Source organism: Solanum stenotomum, chromosome 12 (genome assembly GCF_019186545.1).
Source record: "Solanum stenotomum isolate F172 chromosome 12, ASM1918654v1, whole genome shotgun sequence".
Taxonomy (NCBI): domain Eukaryota; kingdom Viridiplantae; phylum Streptophyta; class Magnoliopsida; order Solanales; family Solanaceae; genus Solanum; species Solanum stenotomum.
In genome coordinates this window covers 32,193,792-32,201,597 of record NC_064293.1, presented here as the reverse complement: position 1 = coordinate 32,201,597, position 7,806 = coordinate 32,193,792, and the positions used below count along the sequence as shown (strand labels likewise).

Genomic DNA, 7,806 nt, shown 5'->3' with positions numbered 1-7,806 from the left:
TACTCTCCAGTAACAAAGATAATATCAATTAGGATGTTAATATCACTAGCGGCAGTGCATGATCTTAAAATCCACCAAATGGATATCAAGACAACCTTTTTAAATGGAGAATTGGAGGAAGAAATTTACATGGAACAACCTGAAAGGTTTGTAGTTCCTGATAAATAAGAGAAAATGTGCAAACTTGTGAAGTCGCTTTATGGGCTCAAGCAAGCACCCAAACAATGACATGCTAAATTTGATCAAACAATGTTGGCAAATGGATTCAAGATTAATGAATGTGATAAATGCGTTTACATTAACAACGTTCCGAATCATGAAGTCATTGTTTGTCTATATGTTGATGACATGTTAATAATGGGTAAAAACATTGGCGATATAAATGCTACTAAGCTCATGTTGTCCAACAAGTTTGATATGAAGGACTTAGGAGTTGTTGATTTGATCTTAGGGATCAGGATTCTCAAAACTCCTCAGGGACTAGCATTATCTCAATCTCATTATATTGAAAGAGTATTGGATAAGTTCAAGTACTTGAATTTTAACAATGTCAAAACTCCAATTGATCTAAGCTTTACATTTCAAAAGAATGGAGGTGAAAGTGACTTTCAATTGGAATATGCTAGAGTGTTGGGAAGTTTGATGTATATTATGAATTGTACGCGACCAGATATAGCATGTGCTATTAGCAAACTGAGTTGGTTCACTAATAATCCTAATCAAACTCACTGGATGGCAATGAAATGTGTGTTGGGGTATCTGAAACATACACAACACTATGCTTTGCATTATAATAAATATACTGCCGTGATTGAAGGATATAATGATGCAAATTGGATCACCGGGTCAAATAAAGTAAAATCCACAAGTGGTTATGTGTTTACACTTGGTCGAAGAGCAGTCTCTTGGAAATCGTCCAAACAAACATGTATCGCTCGCTCCACAATGGAATCTTAATTTATTTCCTTAGATAAGGCCGGTGAAGAAGCTGAATGGCTCCGAAATTTCTTGGAGGGTATTCCATTCTAGCCCAAACCTGTGGGACCTATTTATATACATTGTGATAGTCAAACAACAATAGGTAAGACATGGAGCGTCATGTACAACGGGAAGTCTCGTCATATACGACGGAGACATAGTACCGTAATACAACTTCTCTCTAGTGGAATTATCACAATTGACGATGTGAAGTCAAGTGATTATGTGTCAGATCCACTAACGAAAAGCCTAGTAAGAGAGGCAGTTGAACGATCATCTAAGGGAATGTGTTTACGGCTTAGGACAAGTCATCATGGCGGTAGCTCTATCTAGCAGACTGGAGATCCCAAGAGCTAGATTTAAGGAGAAAAACAAAGTTATGACTAACGGTTCGACATTGTCAATCAACTGAATCTATTCTCATGATGAAGACAATGTTCAGGAACGAGGTTAAAATATTAAGGCTTGTTAATGAGTTAATAAAACTTAAAGTTTTTAATGATTTGTTAAGTTTGGCAAATTTGACCAAATACTGTATCTATGAGATGACACAGTTAGAAATCATATATGTGAGTGTGAAGTGTAAGTCGCTTCAAAAAGAATTTTATGTCAAAAGTCTATTCTCTATAAACACATGAAACCAGGAGGTGTTCATGGCTGAAACGAACACAACCGTAAAAACCATAAACGGTAAAGGGTTAATTGTGTGACATGTGGTTGTCTAGGTATACACCAAAGCTCGATAATTCAAAGATATCGCATCTACTGATTGATCGAGTATATCCAACATATGTTCACTACGGAAAGTCCAAGGGGAAACCTACTTATCCAGATGCAATTGATCCTTGCTTGTAAAGTACACACTCGTCCTTGCATTCCTTTATGTTATGACCATTCCCCATTAATGTGGGGGATTGTTGGGTATATCAATTGTTGGGTATAGCAAGAGTTAATGAGAAATGGAGGCAAGATGAAAAGAGGAATTGGAAAAGATTCTCTTATACTTTAAGAAAAAGCATTTCTCCCTCATTGGTGGTGAAAAGGAAAATAGATGTGTTTAAATAGAGAAACACTTCTATTAGTTGTTAAAAGGGTTGGAAAGAGGGACCCCTCTCGCGCCGTTGTCGCTTGGCTTTGGCTTTGGCTTTGGAAAATGATCGATCGAGAGATTATTTTTTGGACAAAGTTTTGTTTTAATAATTTAGTTAATTATTTAATTAATTAATTAAATTAAATTAAATGGCCAAAACGTTTTAATTATTTAGTTAATTAATCAAAATGTTTCGACCCGACTCGGATCCGCACGACCCATTTTATTTAAATTCTTTCCCGTTTTATATTGAATTTCTAGCCGTTGGAAATGACTGTTCTAAAAGATTGCAACTTTTAAGAACAGTCATGACCGTTTGAAAGGTTGCAAACTTTCATGAATGGTCGTGTGGATTCTGAAAGGTTGCAACCTTTCGGAACCAGTTCCTCTTGGCTATAAATACCCGTAATTCTTCAGACTTTTTACCTACGAAATTTTTTGATTTCTTCTTCTTCTTCTTCTTTGTGTACTAATATATCATAATTATCTCACTTTATCCACCACACCAAATTGTCTACTAAGAGAACGACAACAACTCTAAACACACCTCCTGATTTTAAAAGGTCGAAACAATGGAGGCAACTTTATCTCCAGAAAAAAAATTTGACACCTTTATATTTCTTAGACATGTTCCAAGGATGCCGAAAAGATTGAAAGTTGGACATTTAAATACTGGAATCAACTGCAAATTATAATTGAAACCTTGTAATCTTATAAAACTACATATGTAAACTTGTTTGAAAAAAAAAGCAAGTGTAGCTTAAGAAATTCGGAGAAATTTGGCGCAGAAAGAATAATGTCAAAATTTCTGCTTGAACTTTCAGTGGATCGCTAATCCTTGCATTGTTTGTGTGATATCTTCAACTACCTTGTTAGCATGAATTGTACTAATAACACCCGCAATATTTCCCTATAAACAGTTTATACTCATCAACATTAATCATACACGGAGAGTACAATAATCATTATAAATGAGAATTGGATGTTAAAGACATCTAACTAGATGAAATGGGAGAATAACAGAAATATGCTCTCTGCATCACTATGTGTCTAGAAGCTCTGGAAGAGAAGCAACAAGAATCATGGTAAATAGCTACACCCGCTCTTAGAACACAAATTGACTATATGAATAGAGTTTAAGAAGAATGTGACTTACTCTCCAGGTTACAAGCTTTGCTCAAAGCAATTGCCACTGACCTGTCCCAAATACACGCTCTGTACATCGGCTGCACAACATCCATTCGAAGGAAAAGAAAAATGTTATGAATAATGAACAACAAAAGCTTTACTAACCAGAGTTAACTTATACAACCAAAGCAGAGGCAATGATAATAAAGGACGACCACCACAGAAAGCACACCTCACAGTTATTACTTGGTTCATTTGATCTATCTTGCAGATGAGTAACTTAACTGAAATTGCTTTAACAACCCACGATTTCACCTCAATATCATCGATCTGCAAAGAGCAAAAGACCAATGGTACGACCAAACTGGGGAGCACGAATACAAACTACAAGACATGGACAATAAATGTACCTTCAATGTGTCTTTGATCATGGAATAAGGAATTTGACCAGTTTCCGTCATGCCAAGATCTACCAAGGTCAATAATCTTATTTTTTCTACACAATCTTCATGGAGAAGTCCTGCCGCATTAACCAGAAGAATCAGGCCAAGGGCAACATTATAAATTCAAGGGTTCACTCATAAAATACACCAAAGTTCCATTTTGCAGAAATGCAAGTACTGACCATAGGTTTTTAATAATTCTGAATTTGCCTCCTGGAAATTCATTTAATCATCTAACCTACTAGCAAGAAAGATCTTCAGAAGCTGATATGCTAGAGCATGTATAACATGTTTCTCTAATTGGACTATAGCAGACATATCTAGCAAACCACACTGCCATATTAAAAGTCAAGAGTAAATATGGCAAGTAGGTTACCTAGAATAGTAAAAATCATACCACACCGTGTATGATGTTAGTTGCTTAATTCCAGCTACCTAGAAAATCACTTAGATCAACAGTGACGATGAGGCAATCATGTCGTACAATAGTAGTCTTTTTTTTGGATAATCATGGTGTTCGGGCCAATTTTCATGCTCTCAAACTAATTCCATAGTATACATATCACCTCCCACCAATATTAGGTATACGGTAACTCTAATACAAGAGTTTAATTTGATGCACTTATACAATTACATGCTAGCAATAGAACGTATCCAATGCATAAAAAACACACTCTACAAGATACCGACAGAGCATGGGAAAAGAAAGAATTTGGTGATTCGAAATCTAAAACAAAAACAACAGACTGTTCAAATTAGAAAATAGTTGCCTTTCTACCCAAGCAATTCAACTTCAGAGTACAGTTGAACATAGACATACCTGAAATATGTAAGGTGCCTTGACAAATGCAATAATTGCATGGAGAGCTTCTTCCTTTGCCTCATTCATGGCAGAAGCATCTTCATCCGAGAAAGTTTCCAAATACTTTATAAGAAACTTGAAAGACGTTTTTGCAGAGCTGCAAATATAGATGGGAGTCAGAGAAGAATGCAAAAATTTTAAGCACAGGTTTCTCCAGAAAATACAATTCATTCACTCTTACCTTTTGTGTTCCTTCAGAATGTTTGAGATCTTAAGAAAGAGCCCCTTCTGATCTTTGACTCCAAGATTCCACTCTTTCAAGAAGCTATCTATCTTTTTGAAAGATGGCAAGAAATGGTCAGCGACTTTTCTATTTATGGCCAAATTAAGGGCCTCCATATACATAAAGAAATGGCTATAAGGATTCTCCAACAGGTTGTAGAGATTGAACAAGCTGAAATGAGAGAAGGAACAAAGCACATTGTGACACCAGAAACAAAAACTCCAGGAATTAAAGTGATTAATTTCAAGACATGATACATTTTTAAGCGAAATGCAGGCTTATCACTTGGTTGTTGAGAAAGTATAAAGGATATGAGCTCTGCCATCTCGTGTACTTGGTCCAAACTCTCAGGTTTCTTAACGAAGTTACAGATTATAGTGAAAATGCACTCAAGATTTGAGGTAGAAACCAATTAAAACAAATGAAAACAAACAAAATTCAGAAAACATAACATGTGAAAAGATGGTTTCATTGTGCCAGACAATTAGAGGTTGCTTCACATTGATGAAGAAAGAAGAGATGCCTCTAAACAATTTGCTCAAAGATAGAAGTCCCGTATGTGCTAGATAATAACATAATTTGACTCAAGAATTTATTAAAATATGATGGAACTTGTCTTCTAGAAAATTATGTATAATGTATGGAGAATTTCTGGATTATATATTTGGTTGGTCTTAGTGAAAAAGTGTTGGGTGAGCTTGTATACACATTGACTAATCTTATTGCAGCTTGTTACAACACACGTATCGGGTAAATGTACCCACCAAGATTGGAATAGAAAGGCTCACACTGAGTGTAGTAATTACGAAGATTTTAACCACAAATCTCCATGTTGTTACTCTTAAGTCTTAACCGCTCAGGCATTCCCGTGTAGACTATTCTGGATCATTTCAATCAGCTGAAATGTGAATTTTACCTTTCTTAGAAGCTTTAGAAAATATCAAATCCGTAGGAGAGAGCATCAATGAAGACAAATCTAGTCATCTTCCTTCAATTGTCCATTTCTTTGTCTCGGCACACAACCCACTCACCTGATGCTCTGCAACCTATGTACATGTCATATAAATCCATTCAGAACATATACAAATACCACAGCCATAGAATTCCAGCCTTAGAATCTATCCTCACAAATTCCATACAACAATTTACTAAACCACCCGCATTTCAAATCCAGATTGTCTAAAACACCAGTTTTTTTGAAATAGGAAATTAAAACTAGATTACAACGCATGAATCGTTTGAGAGAATCCTGTCTAAGCTAAATAAATTTTCAAACAAGCAATAAAAATAGACGCAGTTCGAGTGATAGAAGATTGTCGAGCAAGATATAGATTACCTCTTGGTCAGCGTCAACCCATGACATCTGTGCGGTGAACCGAACGACGGTAAGCGACGGATCTTCCTCCGAAGTCGAAACAACGATGGTCATTTTTCCTCTGAGTTTATCGTCGATTGCAAATTCGAAACTCTCCGAGAAAGTGAACGGAGAAGAAAACCTAGCTTGATGAAGTGGAGTGTAGTGAAAATGAAATAGAGAAAGATATTCACGTAAAACTGAGTTGATGCATAATTTTGATTTATTTCAGCTGATATGTAATATTTTTTGGCCACCTTATATTTTTCATTAAACTTAATCAACACGTTTTTATAAAACTAGTATATAATGGTTGATAGTAGTAAATGTTGGGTTTTGGGCCTTTTTTCCATTCCTATATGGATAAATAAAAGTCTAAGATTTTTAATCTTCCTTCATTTCCTTTGTGGATAAATTTAGCCCAAATTTGACTATCCCACTTTTACCCATAAGCCCAATATTATGGTGCATATGTAAGACTTTCTTTTAGGTCTTATTTGAGAGAGATCACAAGAGTTTGAGAGCAACCATATAGAGAGAAAAGTGAAGATTTTCTCAGAAGCCCTAGCATCCAAGTTCAAATTGCGATTCCCACTTCGTTTTTTATCCAATTGAGCTGATTTTTGGACAACTTGTTCCTTTCAACTTAATCTTTGATTGAGAACTGAGAGAAAGTGATTTGGAGTCCTGTAGCTCCATATTCTTTGCTCGTGAACAGCAATTGCAGTTTGGTGTTTGCTTCTCTTATTTCTCTAGTTTTTTGGTGCTATTTGTAGTTGTGTTGCTCATTGTTTGGGACTTTGTTGGTGGCCATTTTGGAGAACACTTTTGTAACTCTTGTTGATTTTAGTTGAGCTTTGGCCTTGTGGTTTTTACTCTTCACACCGAAGAGGTTTTCCACGTTAAACTTTGGTGTCTCGTGTGTTGATTTATTTTTCTTGCTATGTTGATTTGTTTGCTGCCCAAGCAGTTTGTTCTTGCATTATTTTGTCTTCTCTTGGTTCAAATAGAAGGGAAAGTTTTGACTTGGGTTTTCTTCCGCTATAGCCCTGTCGTGCACATTTATTTTGTGCTTGCCTTTCCAAACAAAGTGGTATCTGAGCATTAGGTTGTTGTTGATTATCTATTTGAATGATGAAGTCAAATATGAGCAATATGATGTGTTTGAATGGTAGTAATTGTTGACACCCAATTTCGGACCTCCACAATATAAATTAATCATCGAGCTTCTTAAATATTCAAACGATTTGAAATAATTGACCTTATAAAATTCAAAATATTTTCAAGTTAGTTTTATGTAATTTTGTCACTTTTAAATAATATATATATATATATATATATATATATATATATATATATTATTAATTAGCATAATTTATAAATATTTGAAAATCATCTCAAAAAGATTTTGTTTTAATTAAATATTTGGTTAATTAGTTTAGTTATATAGTAGTTTATATTTTTAAATCATTCGGTTTAAGATTAAGTTAATTATTTCATTTCATTAAGTTTAAGAAGCTCCTTAATTAATTTTAGATTTTAGCCGAATTTGCAAATTTAATTCAATTCGGTTATATTGTGAATTCTATGGCTATAATTGCAATTCATTTAGCCATTTATATTTGCAAATTTAACCCTTTCCCTACCTTAACTCATTTGTAAAACCATTTTGGGCCATTTAAAGTGATCCAATTCAGCCCAAACTCACTTCCTATTCCTTATTTTCAA

The 7,806-nt window shown here is 34.8% G+C and overlaps 1 pseudogene; it reads right to left on the bottom strand.

Moving 5' to 3' along the window:
• Positions 1-2,888: 2,888 nt before the first annotated feature.
• LOC125847330 (uncharacterized) lies at positions 2,889-6,153 on the bottom strand (annotated as a pseudogene).
• Between the last annotated feature and the right edge of the window lie 1,653 nt (positions 6,154-7,806).